The sequence below is a fragment of the Marmota marmota genome, unplaced genomic scaffold, assembly GCF_001458135.2.
Source record: "Marmota marmota marmota unplaced genomic scaffold, marMar, whole genome shotgun sequence".
NCBI classification, from domain to species: domain Eukaryota; kingdom Metazoa; phylum Chordata; class Mammalia; order Rodentia; family Sciuridae; genus Marmota; species Marmota marmota.
Window position 1 is genome coordinate 20,894,122 of NW_026000196.1, and position 14,078 is coordinate 20,908,199.

Genomic DNA, 14,078 nt, shown 5'->3' on the forward strand with positions numbered 1-14,078 from the left:
GAGGGTGGCGTTATACCACTTTGGAAGTTAGTTAGAGGATGTATAACAGATGGTAAATGCCACGAAGCTGTGAGTGAGGGTCAGGCTGTTCTTGAACAACTACATGAGGAAAAATCTGAAGGATCACATAGTGAAGTGGCAGAGAGTATTAAGAGTAAGAGTAGTGAGAAGGCAAAAGAGCCTGAAAATAAAAATAGGAGAAGGCTCTACCCAGACTTGACCGAATTAAAAACGCCTGAGAACACAAGCGACTCAGAGAGTTCTGAGGACCTTGATATATTGTTACAACAACTACGTAAGATAAAAATGAAAAAGAAGAAAAAGGCCTACTGTAAGAAGGGGAAGGGAGCTAATATCGGTCAACAAAACTCTGAGGAGGAGGAGGTAGAATATCTAGAAGAAGATATGGTGCCTGTTGCCCCACCCCCGTATGTGGGGGGAAGCCAAGGTTCCGGGAGATCTTTTCATGCGCAAGTTTGGAGGACAGTTAATACAGATATGGGACTTGCATACCCTGTATTTCAGGACAATAACAGGGGAAGATATCATGAGCCTTTAGACTTTAAGATAATTAAAACCTTGGCAGAATCTGTCCGGACTTATGGCGTAGATGCCGCTTTCACCCTTACTCAGGTGGAGGGACTTACTAGATTTTGCATGACTCCTTCAGATTGGGCTAGTCTAGTCCGCGCTTGTGTTTCCCCAGGGAAATACTTGGATTGGAGAGCATTTATGCTAGAGGGTGCAGTAGAGCAAGCTGCCCAAAATCATGCAGCGGGACGCCCTGCCTGGGATAAGGATATGCTTTTGGGACAAGGCAGGTTTGCTAATCAACAAACAGGATACCCCCCTGAGGTATATGAACAGATTAATAACATTTGTATCCGTGCATGGAAATCACTCCCAAATAGAGGAGAAGTGTCTGGCAATTTGACTAAAATTATACAAGGCCCCACAGAACCTTTCTCAGACTTTGTTGCCAGGATGGTGGACGCCGCAGGAAAAATCTTTGGTGACCCTGATAGAGCAATGCCCTTGATTAAACAACTTGTCTTTGAACAATGTACTAAAGAATGTAAAGCAGCTATTACTCCTTATAAAAACAAAGGCATAGAGGCCTGGATGAAAGTCTGTAGAGAAATAGGTGGGCCGTTAACTAATGCAGGCCTTGCTGCTGCTGTCCTTCAATTATCACATAAATCCAGCCCTGTTGTCGGAAAGTGTTTTGGGTGCGGTCAAGGAGGACATTTTAAACGAGAATGTCCTAACAAGAAGGGAACATCCAAAAATGAGCCCGTAGAGATTTTGGAATTACGGCAGCTATAGTGACAGCTGTGGCGGTATCTGCTGCTGCAGCAGTTACAGCTGGAGTAGCCATGGCCAGCCAGGTACAAACTGCTGCCACTATTAATCAGGTTATTCAACAAACATCCACCATACTTGAATCTCAAAGTAGAATTAATCAACACATTTTATCTGGGATTCTGGCTGCTAATCAAAGGATAGATCTGCTTCAAGCTCAAGTTGAGGAGTTGTTTGATCTAGTACATTTGGGTTGTGTCGATCAACGTGCGCATTTATGTATAACCTCTGTCAGATTTAATGATTCCAGAAATGCCTCCCGCATCATCGGGGAGTATCTATCCGGAACCTGGTCCATGGAAGCAGAAAACTTGATCCAGTCTCAACTAACTCAGATTGCTGTTTTGAATAGTACCCGTGTCGAACCAGTGACTTTGGGTCAATTCACCAGTTGGCTATCCTCTGCCTTTTCCTTCTTTAAGGAATGGGTGGGAGTGGGCATTTTTGGGGCAATGTGTTGCTTCGGTGTTATACTTTGTTTGTGGCTTCTCTGTCGCCTTAAAACTCGCCATGCACAAGAAAAGGCTATGATTGTACAGGCTCTTGCGGCCTTAGAAAATGGCATTTCTCCACAAATCTGGCTTGCACATCTTAAACAGTGATTTCTGGGCAGGGCCATTGCACCCCAAGTTAGTTTCACATTGCACTGGGATTGGCCTGTCCTCTTCCTTATTCTCTCCCAGTGCTGAATAGCCCTTGCACTCTGCAGGTCTTGTTACCATTGCACGCAGATGGGTTTCAGGACTGGTCTTTCTTCTCGGCTATAGACCTTTTACCTTCCTCTGGGGTTTAGGGATTGTGTTGCCAACTTAAATTTTATTATTATTACCAGGCTACCTGTGTTATCCTACTTCTCGCCGTCGTCACGATGCAGGATGCGAGGCAAGGCACTGCACTTGAGTGATCCCTCAACGGACCTCAAGGAAAGCATGTCCTATTGCATGCGGGTTTGACATCCACGCCCCGCCCTACGAAAAAAGGCGTCGGCTGATATGGGACCAGGTCTAGGGAAGGGCCTTCCTTAGGACTGAACCATACATTGCAGCCACTTCTGCACAGTGGGATAGGACCTCTACTTTCGCCTGCATTGTTTTATAAAACAGAAGGGGGAACTGTGGTGAGCCGTTCTAATTAGACCGTGGCCGCCATTAGAAGATGGCGCCGGCTTCCACTGTGGCCTGTGATAAACAACTCCTAATATGGAGAATTGGCACGCAATCCCTTACCACCCTATGAGAAAGGTCCACGTGGCAGCTTAAGATTGGTATGCTGGAGGCTTTATTAGGCTGTGCTTGGGCGCTCGGCGACGGGTCACTAGAAGATGATACATGAATCAAGGCCTGAATAAACTGCTGAAAGAAGAATCCTGTGTCGTGTTTTCCCTTGCCGGCGAGGGGTCGCGGCAGATTCATCCATTATAAATTTTTCTGTAAACTAATACTTTTAACTGCCAATAATGACCATCACCTGCACTCATTGTTCCATTAGGGGGTGTGAAAATGTTAATATTCTACACTGTCATTTCTTCTGAATTCATTAGCTATAAAGAAGTGCATGTTCATCATTACTAGGTTACTGTGAGTTGTGAGTTAAAAGCAAAAGAGGTGAACCATGCTTGCTGCATGCTTCCATCCACACTGTGTGCTCAGTTCAACAAAGACACCATTATCCTCTGACTTTTGCTTGAGTATGTCTCACAGGTGTCCTGGAATGGAATCAAAAGGAAGGGTGGGAGTGGAGTTTACTTCCACTTCCTTTTCTGTGCGAGTGTCTTCACCAGCTACATCCATTACATCTGTCTACATAGACTCTCTTCGCTCACTTCCAACACCACCCCTTTCTTTGCTCCTTCAAGTTTTGTGAGAATCATGGGCCCCCAATGTTATCTGGCCATGTTGTTTTCCTACATATACTGTACTTTTTTATACAGTTGCTTTGTTCAGTCTCCAGTGACACAGTTTGCACCATATGTCTCACATCAGGAGGTAAATTACTTTGGGCTGTGGTTTAGATCTTAAAAGTCGCCCAAAAGCTTGTGTGTTGGAAGCTTGTTCCCCTATTGATGACACAATTGGGAGATGTTAAAAACTTTTAAGTAGAGAGCCCTGGTTGGAGGAAATTAGTCATCAGGGGTGTGTTGTTGAAAGGCACATTGGGACCTCTGCTCCTCTCTACCCTCCTCTCTCCACCTCTCTCTCTCTCTCTCTCTCTCTCTCTCTGCTTCCTTACCACCATGAGGTGGACAGTTTTGCTCTGTTATGTGCTCCCGGCCATGATGTTCTGTCTTACTACAGGTCCCAAAACTAGTGACGATGCACTGAAAACCATAAGCCAAAATCAAACTTCCTCCTTAAAAGTTGAGATTCTCAGTTATTTTGTTGCAGTTTTGGAAAATTGGCTAACATACAATGTTCTCCTCCTCTTCCTTCTTATTTATTTATTTTTCTGTCTAACTAAAGTGACTGAGAAAAGAGAAATGTTCTTCATTATAACAATTCTGTGAGCTGACATAAGACTGCTTTCATAGGTTGATACATGCTCTGTGTTTAAAAGTAGATGGAATGATCACTTTCTTAATGTGTGGGTTAGATGAAGTTTATTTTTGATCACTATTTTATTCTTTTCATTTTTTTTTTGTTTTACTGTTGAGAAGCTCTGTTACCTTCAGACAGAGGTATATCAAAATATTTTACTTTGATGATTGATTTTTCTTCTTTTTCACCCATTCTTAATTTTTGTACTCAATATTCTAAAGCTATTTTATTACTGTCCCTATAACATATAATATTATTATATCTACTCCTGCCTTTCAAATTAGTTTCATTTGTCTACTATTAATATAGTGTTTCTTACTTATCCTCTACTGACACATATTTTGGAATTTTGATTCTTAGTCAAGTCTTGAAATCCTTTTTTAAAAACTGGAAGATTCTTTGTATTTAGGATTGATTTTTTTCTATATTGGACTCACTTCTACAATATTATTTTGAAGTATTTACTTCCTCCCCATTATTCTACCCACCTCCTTTCTTGCAATTTTTAAAGTTAATTGAGATTTCCCCTCTTGCAAAATTTCCCTCATTTGAATCTGTTTCTGTTAAGTAGATACTTCAGAAGTCTTAAAAATGAATATATAATGACCAAAGTATAAAATTAACCATTATCTTTATCCTATTGTGGAACAACAAAAATACCTTAGAATTCTTTAGCTCTAATCAATTATCTCCTTTCTTAGTGGTTTGCAAATATTGTCTAATATTTTAGAATATCTTAATATTTTATCACCTCAATTTAAATGTTTTCCCTGGACATCACTTGTTTCTTTTCTTTTGTTAAAATAACTTCTGGAGATATACCTAACTTTCAAAATTACCTTTGGTAATTTTGGTAGCAGATTATCTAACAAATTCTGAAATATGTTAAGACTTTTTCACTTCTTCCTCTTCCATTTCTTTTTTATTTTGTATGTCTTTGTCTCTCTATGTTGCAATCTGGACTATTTATAGATTTTTTCCAATTCTCTGGCTTTTACTTCATCTGAGCTTAATCTGTTGCTTAAGTCATCCATAGGGTTTCTAATTTCTATTATTAGATTTTCATTTCTAGGAAATTGTTTGTTACTTTAAAATGGGCTCTATTTTTACAGTTTCATCTTCCTTTATCCTACTTTCCACCCCTCTTTTATGTCTTTACATATATTAAATATGTATTTTATATTCTGCAGAATCATTCCAGTATCTCAGGCTTGATGAATCTGATTCTGAAGTTCATTGTTTCTATTGATATGCATTCATAATAGTTTTTGCCCTGAGAGATTCAGTAATTTGTGAGAATTTTTAGGCCTGTATTCAGGGCATATTATTGCAGAAAGGACTTGTAGAGATTCCTTTTTTTGGTAGTCTCTCCTGAGCTGAGCTTGAGAGAGCCACATTTCACCCATTCTGGTGCACATCAACGAGGTGGTTTCCATCCAGCCTCCCCCTCAGCCTTGTACGCAGGCTGCCTCTATTCTTCTGCTCTGGAGTTGCATGTTAAAATTCTTGTTTTAGGTCAATGATTTTCTTTTTTTAATTTTTTTTTAGTTGTATATGGACACAATACCTTTATTTTATTTATTTATTTTTATGTAATGCTGAGGATCAAACCCAGGGCCTCGCACATGCCAGGCAAGCACTCTATCACTGAGCCCCAGCCCCAGCCCAAGTCAATGCTTTTCAAATAGAGTGTTATACCTCCTTTAATTGCTCATATTTATTTTAATGGATAACAAAGAGTATTTTAACAAATAGATCAGAATGATATATTGTAAAAACAAAACATTTGAACACATCACAGATAAAGTTGTTTTGTATTAATGTGCATGCATATGTGGGTGTTTTTTTTGTGTGTGTGTGTGTGCGTGCATTTGTATATACGTACATTAGATCAATGCATAAAAAGTTAGAAAGACACTGCTATAGACCAACAGGGACCAGAATATAATCCCAGGACAAATTTCAACTCCCTGCAGATTTGTTTTCTTATTTCTGACTATCTGGTATCACTTAAGAAATCTTTACTACCTTATGGTTATAATATTAATCTCCTATACTTGCTCTTTAAATTTCATTGCTTTGCTTTTCACCTTAGGTTTATAATCCACTGGAAGCTGACTTTTCAGTGGACTGTGAATTAGACATACAATATCATTTCCCTGCATACATATCTCCCTGTCCCAGCACCATTTATTAGGAAGTCCATACTCTTCCAACCATTCTGCAAAGCCATCTTCATCAGATAAATACAAACACACACACACACACACACACACACACACACACTGCATTCTTAAGTGGCTGATTGTTTCCTTATGGTATCATCTAATGCTGCCATTTTTCTATTTTCATTGTGTCATTCCTTGCCTTTCTTCCTCCCCTTTACCTAATTTTCTGTAAACAGGCTTGATTTTGATTCCAGCTACTATGGCTTAGATGTTTTTTTTTTCACCCAAAGTTTCACTTGCTGAAAGTGTGGATCCCAGTGTGGCAATGTCAAGGTGGTGGAAACTTTAAGAGGTGGGGGAGAGCGGAAATTAATTTGGTCATGTGGATGCCACACTCATGAAGGAACTTATGCTGTTTCACAAGAATGGGTCAAGTCTTGTAAGAATGGGTTGTTATTAAGTGAGTTTAACTTTCTTAGTTCACTTTCTTGCTATGTGAACTCCCTCCCATGCTCTTCTGCCATGTGATGCTATTTGTTATGTTGTGACATAGTCAGGGGGCTTGCTCCAGACATTGGCACCATGCTATTTGGGCCTTCCAGCTGCCAGAATTATGAGCCAAATTAATCTCTTTTCTTTATAAATCAGCAGTCTCCGTGTTTTTATTTTTATAGCAACACAAAATGGACTAAGAAACTAGCTTAACTTTTTGGGGAAGAACATGTCACAGGTACTGTGAACTTCACATGGGTACTGTCACGTCATGTCAGAGGGTTGTCCCATGTTTGATAATGCTAAGATTGATCTTTTAGAGATTATTCAGCTGATCCCTCCATTATAAAGTCCTCTGCCAATCTTTTACCTAAAATCCTTTGTTGTTGTTGTTGTTGTGTTTTCAGGATTGACCATTTCCCAGTTCCATTATTTTATAGTGAATTATGAAATTTTTGTTGTTGTTGTTTGTTTGTTTGTTGCATTTCTTCTCTGTTTTTTCCTGTGAAGAAGAATTTTCTTTCATCATCTACATAGTTAGTCTGAAAAACAATTCACACAAGAAAGGCAAGTTAAATGTGTGATTCATTTTGTTGTCAGTTTTAATACTAAAGTGTTGGTACCCTTGTAATTTCTAATGGTAACTGGTGTGTGGGGGGGTGTTAAAATGCTTTTATTTTAAAATTCTTAAGTGTTATAATAAAATCTTGAATATAGACATAGATAAAGTTATATCAAGAGCTGTTTTACTTTCTGTGAATCAGTTATTCTTCTTAGGCCTCAGGTTGGCTCCGATATTTTTTGTTGTTGTTGTTGTTGTTCTGAGGCTTGAACCCAGGGGTGCTTTACCACTGAGCTACAACCCCAGTTTTTTATTTTTTATTTTGAGGCAGTGTATGATTAAGTTGCTTAGGGTCTCTCTATATTGCTAACGCTGGCCTTGAACTTCGATCCTCCTGCCTCACTGGCAATACAGGCATGTGCCACTGTGCCTGGCATCCAAAGTCCTTTTGGCATAATCCTGTTAGTCTCTAATAGCTTACTTGCTTTCTGGAACATAAAGAAGCCCCAGGATTTCTGTTTTTGTTTTTGTTTGTTTGTTTTTACAGTTTTTGTCCCAGCCCTGTAATCATCCAAAGTTTCTGGTTCTTCTTTTTTGATGGCAAATGACAATTTGTATTGCAAAGATGTTTAATTTTACTGCACAGTCATTGCTCTGGTGTTCACAGCTTTATGTTATTCATATACTTCTATAAAATGAGAGACATAAGGCAGGTGTTTTTACTAATATTTTCAACTCAGATTTAGATCTATAGGATTTTTAAATTCTTACTTATGTGAGAGATTTTGGTTTCTGATAATAATTTGTTTCATTATACTATATAGTCACATAAATTTCTTTTAAAACAATACTGTTAATACTAAAATTATGCTACCTTTTAATATTATTTTAAAGTTCCTTTAGTTGTGCACATGTATCTTGTGAAGGATGTGAAGTTAACTTATTGTGGTTTTGAGTCACTTGAAATAAATCTTTTCAGCAGGATTTTGTCATCAACTTCTACACAATCATAGTTGTCCACAGTCATTTGTCCTTATTGATGGACATTCAGGTGGTCTACTATCTGTCATAAATAGTGCTACAATAAATAACGTTGTACATATATTATTTCATATACATTCCAATGTGTTTTGGGGATAGATTCCTAGACATAGGATTCCTGGGAAAAACATCCAGAATTTCTCCTGATTTTCTCGAATATTCCTCTATAAGAATGGAGGTTATATAATCCCTCGTTATGAGACTGGGAGTATCAATTTCTTCACAGCTTCACCAACAGGATGTATTTTTAGATTTTTGCAATTTACCGTTCTGATAGGTGAGAAATGGTATTCCAGTGGAGCTTTAATTTGCGTTTTCTTATTATGAGCCCAGTTGAACTCCCAGAGGCACAGAGTATATACTATTAAGCTGAAGGCATTGATTGGGAAGGGATGGTATCCTGTAATTTGGGATGTGAACATGTGGGAAGACCCTGTTGTAGCCAGGCACGTTAAAATCACAAATTTGATGAGTCCTTTGTTGCCAACAGAAGTAGAGTGCCAAATCCCAGGGGCAATGGCATCTCCTCTCACAGTGATAACACCTTTTCACCTCTGCCTGAAGAGATTAACCCTACATTGCCTAAGGAAATTATAATGACCTCTCCTAAGGCAGTTGTCAAGCAAGACAATGCTCATTTTTCTCAATATCTCTGCTCCCACAACCTTCTTTGCTTCTAAACCCATAACTAGATTTATATCCCAGCAAGTCCCTAAAGGTGAGATGCAAAGTGTGACTGGGGAGGAAGACTGCTACACTCCAGAACAATAATTTAGATTCTTGTTTACAAGCATAAATCTATGGAACAGGTGTGGGAATGGAAGTTAAGAATGTGGGATAATGGTGGAAGAACATAAAGTTGGATCAGGCCAAATTTATATATCTGAGTTCACTAAGCAGAGATTTAAGCAGAGATTCTGCATTTAATGTTGTATCTCAGAGAGTTAGAAAGGGCTGTTTATTTGATTGAATGAAACATTTATCAAAACATGACCCACTGTGAGTGAATTAGAGATCTCCAATATTTCTTGGTTTAACACAGAGGAAGAGCTTCAAAGACAGATAGATTGGAATGCTAGAGTGGATTTGCTACTTCAAACCTACTCATCCACACTAAAAGGATCCAGAAGGTGGACCTTTCTTTGAGAAATAGGTTTGTGAAGGGATCCCTTGCATCCTTGAAGAGCTACATGGTTGCTAGACCTTCTGTGGGAAACACTATCACTCAAATGGAAAACTTAAAAACAATGGAAATAATTGGGCCACTTAACCACCAAAGACAAAGTGGGTATAATTTCAGTTATAGACAGCAGGAACAAAGCAACAATGTAAGTAGTCTTGCTCATGTAAATCTGCAACGTCAGCAAGATAATCATGATTTTCTTCAAAGCTGAAATAGATATAAAGCCTAATAAATTCTTAATTGATCTGTATAAGCATATATTTGCATATGTATATATGTTTTAATCTCCTCTCATCATTTTATCAATTAACATAAGATAACATAAGATACACAACTTTATATCAGTATTTAAGTATTGTTAATTTTACATCATAGTATTAAAGTTAGGGAATATTAAGAGAAGTATAAACATTACTCAAGGACTTTACCTCCTTTATGAGGAGGGGATTAGTGCAGTTTTAGTTGTACACAGGATAGTCATATCATGCTAGGGGGGACTATGATGTAGTTATCGGCTCTATTTAGAAATCTCTAAATTAAGTATGGTTTAAGGAGATGTGTATGATGTGGAGTTGACAAAGGATAGACTCTTTATAGGTAATCATAGATGGTAACTTAGGTAATTAGGGTAGTTGATAAGGCTTTTGTTTTGTTTTGTGGGAATATCTGTGAAGAGGCTTCCAGAAGAAATTGACATTTAAGTCTCTATGCTGAATGAGGAAGATCCAAACTCTCCCAATGTGCGCAGAGAAACTGGATACAATAAATAGGCAAAGGACAGATAAATACACTCTCCTGGGACCGGAATACCCTTCTCATGCCCTTGGATATCAGAATTCCAGGATGTCTATCCTTTAGACTCAAGAATTTGCATGAGCAGTGCTCCCCAATCCCTCCCAGTTTCCTGACTTTCAACCTAGAACTTAGAGTTACACCTTTGTCTTCACTAGTTCTGAGGCTTTTTGCCTTGAAGTAAGCCATACTGCATCCCTAGTTCTCCAGCTTACACTGCCTATCATATAACGTCTCATTCTTTATAATTGTGACAATCAATTTCCCTAATGAATACTCTCTTATCTTTCTAGACTGTCATCTCTGTTTATTAATGTACCATGCTCTTTCAATATGAGATGTATAATATATTTCTTTATCAAATCAGACTAGTCTATTCATCTAATTTCTCTGTTGCAACTTTTTTTTTATTCAATCACTTTTATTAACCTAACGATGTTACATTTTATACATAATATCTAGTCATTTTCTCTACTTTAGTACATCATTGTTAATAGTAAAAAGTCAAGTAAGATGGCTAAATCTCAACTTAGCATTTTAATATCCTCTGGACAAGGGAAGCTAGAAAGCCAATCACTTTACACACATGTAAATGTAGTGTTCCAAAATAACTAGAAAGTTGCTACACTTTTAAGCAGGGGAGGAAGAAAAACAACTTTAACTTTGGTCTTTTGTTCTAGCAAATTACACTTTCAATTAACAGCAACAATGATATTAAAAAATGCTATGTCTTTTGAATTTATTAACTTCAATACAAATTAAAATATAGCATTGGAGCCTTTTACGAGGTAATAGCTAGCAGCTACATTCATCAGTGCAGCTGGCCTCCTTATTGATACCCAGGTCCAGGTTGGGTATAGCCCTGACCAAAGTTACATGCATAAGGGTCAGGCCCATTTGGAGGAGGGGCCATGGTACTTCCAGAAGGTGTAGTAAAACTTGGTCTTGGTTAATAAGCCCTGGGTTGGTTTGGAGCCATTCCAGGCTGAGAGGCAGGGGCCACAGTATAATTAGTAGGCTGAGACATTTGGGTAGGATAATGGCTCACCTGGTACTGCTGTGGTGGTTGAGCAGCCAGTTGCTGAGGCTGACCAGAAAATATAGGAGCTGGTGCCTGGGAAGTTGGTTGCTGGCCATATCCCTGAGACTGCTGAGGTTGTTGGGGTCCAGTCTGCTACTATAGCTAGCTGAATACTGCATACCATACTTCTGAGGTGGCTGAGGTGAGCTTGAGGCTGTTGGGCACCATAGCCAGCTTGAGGCTGGTATTGTTGGTACATCTGACCTTCAATCTGACCTGCTTGTGTCTGGGCTCCTGTATATGGAGGCTGTTGTAGCTGAACTCCTGGTGGGTGAGCTGCTGAAGAGGAGGAAGCAATGCTGTCGGGCCTTCCTGAACGGTCCTCTGTAGGAGCACTGGGTGGCCCTGAAACCTGATCATCTGTTAAATCAAACGCTGACATTACATTTTTATTGATTTCATCTTGGTTTTTCAAAGGATCAAAAGCTGACATACTTGCTGCCATAACCTGAGTAGACTGTTTTCCAAAAGAATCAGAAGCAGCAGGCTTTTCTTCCCTACCATCCACAGTATCATTTTCAGGAATATTGGTGGAAGGTCCTGGTTCTCCAGGTTGTTCCAAGCTATCCAATAAGAGATTCACTTTATTCCTAAGTTCTATCAGTTCTTGACGGAGAAATTTCACCTGACTTGATTCAAGGAGTCTTGGTTGGCCATTAACAAACAATGTCAGTTTCAGTATCCTACTTCACTGAATAGCAAAGGAAAGGTCAGAACTATCAAAAATTGTTATAAGATCTCCATCTTCATCTTTATACTTTATTGTAACTTCATCATTACTTAGAAGTTTTCCTCTGAAACTTGATGCATCATTAGCACTAATTCATCGTATCTTCATAAGTAATATCTTCATTATGAATGGGAATTCATATCCTCCCCAAGTTGAGCTTTGATAATTATCTTCCCTCTTAGGTCCAACTGTCCATTCATGGTGGACTCCAGGATATTTTTATATAACTATAGAGAAAGACGGCTTACAAGGCCTTTGCTCCGGACTCCGTTGACAGGCTGATGAGAGGCCACCACCTTAAACCCTCCGCAGCCACTGCACCTAGCTCGCAGACTGCCGTGGGCCCCAGCCAATCGCACAGACCCGACTAGGCTAGCCCCACCCCCCTTTTTCTGACATGGGTATTGGAACGACTTTATTTAAGTACACTGGGCCCCACCAGGCAATGTGGTTTGTGCGAGGCTGTGCGAGTGATGGGTTTGAGCTAAGAGAAGGGGGGTGAGCTGGATAAGCACACTGCAGTCTGTGGGTTGCCCCATTGCTTTCACACACCTGCTTCGGCCCACATCTGGCAGGGGCCTTTGGTCATAGGACTGCGTAGGGGAAGAATACTGCCTGGAATCTAAGACTAGGTTGGGACTTGGTGTCACAGGTGAGCATCCCAGTGAAGACAGGCTCCCCCAGCTTTGTATCATTTGGGTTAATACAACCCTTAGTAGTGGTCACTACTTGAGCCACTACTAAGGGCCAGGCCTGAGCCCTCCTGGCACTCTGGTCTGGCCCTTTCCTGCACTCCCTTCCCAAATGGGTCCAAAGATGAGAACAGCACATGATCAACCCAGAGGGGGCATTCCTGCCCTTCAACCTAGTCCCCCTGCTCAGCTAGAGTGCAAAAGGCAACTTGGTTAATTGCAGCTTTTTCCAGTCTCATGGAGACTGTGTCCCCAATGCCCCTCTCTTGCAAGGGGCCTCTGCTGAAGAGTATTCTACCTCCTATTTCAGAAAACCCAACCAGCAACCAGACTGTTGGTTTCAGGGTGGTGAGCAAGTGCAGGAGGGAGGGAAAAAAGGGGCTGGTGGGGAGAATGTAGCCTTCAATCCTGAAGGGTCCTGAGGCCTATGGATACTGTCAGTTCACCAGGGAGTGGCAAGGCCCTGGATGCTACACTAAACCTATGTGCTGTAAACATTAGTGTGAGCAGGGTGACTAGTAGGCAGGAAGCAGTGAGCCCCCCTCCCCAGTCCCCTTACTGAACAAACACTTCAATAAATAAAATTGTTAAGATGGAATTGAAACAAGGATGGATGAGAAGCAAGTAATGAGACCAGAACCAACAGGCTCCTTAAACTCTCCCAAAACCCTCTGGATGGAACTGGAGCTTGAAGCATTAATTCTGCAGCCAATCAGAGCTGGTCTCTTCAAGTGTCCAGTGTGGTCCTGGTGTCCAGGTGGACATGAGGGCTCCTTGCTTTCTCTTACCCCAGTCTCTATAACCATAATGGAGAGCTTCTCAGCCTCCTAAACCCAAACCTCAACAAAATGAGAGGGACCTAGTCCCAGTCCCAGTCCTCAGATCAAGAGACACCAATAGCAGAATGAGGAGCTAGGGAAGGCAGCAGCTGCCTTGGACCTCAGGGCACCTGGGGGTGGTGGTAGAGTGGGGCCAGCTCAGCCTAGGCAGGATAGCATCAAGATCTCCCTCTGGTGGCAACCAGGGTCCCACACAGCCAAGCAAAAGCCCAGCTGAGGAAGGAAGTGGGGTCTCTGCCAGCGCTCTTCCCTGTCAGGGGCCAGTTAGTGGTCAACCCCAGGCCTCAGGCCATCACCATCGTGGGTCTGTTGCAACTCTTTAAGGACAAACTTGTCTATTCTTCCTTGCATATTTTTTTAATATTTATTTTTTAATTGTAGTTGAACACAATACCTTTATTTTATTTATTTACTTTTATGTGGTGCTGAGGATTGAACATGCTAGGCAAGCGCTCTACCGCTGAGCCACAACACTAGCCCCCCTTGCATATTCTTAATGTAAGCTTTATAATCACCTTGTCCAATTCATTCATACCCCCCCACACATAGTCTCACATTAAATTGGAAAAAATACCATAGAAGTGAAGTGAGATCTTTATGAT

General features: G+C 40.3%; 1 pseudogene; it reads right to left on the reverse strand.

Annotated features, from left to right (window-relative positions):
- Positions 1-10,963: 10,963 nt before the first annotated feature.
- LOC107148515 lies at positions 10,964-12,145 on the reverse strand (annotated as a pseudogene).
- Positions 12,146-14,078: the final 1,933 nt, after the last annotated feature.